The sequence below is a fragment of the Acyrthosiphon pisum genome, chromosome X, assembly GCF_005508785.2.
Source record: "Acyrthosiphon pisum isolate AL4f chromosome X, pea_aphid_22Mar2018_4r6ur, whole genome shotgun sequence".
NCBI classification, from domain to species: domain Eukaryota; kingdom Metazoa; phylum Arthropoda; class Insecta; order Hemiptera; family Aphididae; genus Acyrthosiphon; species Acyrthosiphon pisum.
This window is the reverse complement of record NC_042493.1, coordinates 57700930-57701737: the sequence shown is the minus strand read 5'-3', so window position 1 is coordinate 57701737 and position 808 is coordinate 57700930.

Below are 808 nucleotides of genomic sequence, written 5' to 3'. Positions count from 1 at the left end.
TAAAACATTTAATGATACCTACCTAATATCATACACAATCCAATTTTCATAGGCACCTACATAATATATATCGGCGGCTACAATATTATTATTCAAAAATAATCAAATTGATTAGCATATTCGTATAGGTAATGTAGGTAAGTAGATTATAAATAGTTATTTATAATGTACATTGTATGGGAGAGTTACACACCGTTTGAGGCCACATATTTTCACTACACTCACCTTATAAAAAATAATACTGTCATAAACAGAAAAAATCAGGTAAGTGGGTATTGCTCTGCTGTACAGTATGTTACAAGTGGCCAGTGGGTTACTGTAATGGATGGTGTTACATTTAAATTCAATGATAGTTATAATACCACTGTATACGAAAAACGATTCTTTAGCCCTGAGTCAAAATATATAAAAAAATTTATAAAATATAGGAAATGATATAATAAACATTTGATGCGAATTTCAAGTATCTACGGTTATTACCTATTACTTATTATAGTTATTGAATAACAACAAAATAAGAAAATCAGTGTGAGAATTTGTTAATTTATATGGGTAAATATCCAACGTCTAACTTTAAACGCTGCTCGTAAAATAGTTTGACTTTCCGGTAAATTTTAAATTTGTTATTTTAAATGTATAAATATTTAAGAAGAAATTTGCATCATGTTTTCAGAGCTTAGATATAAATAGCAAGTTTTATATGAATTTCTAACTTGAAATAATTTGCCAATTTTCGTGATTTTAATGAATTTTATCAACATTTTAACTTCAAACGCTCATACAGAACCAGAACCGGAACCGGAATCCA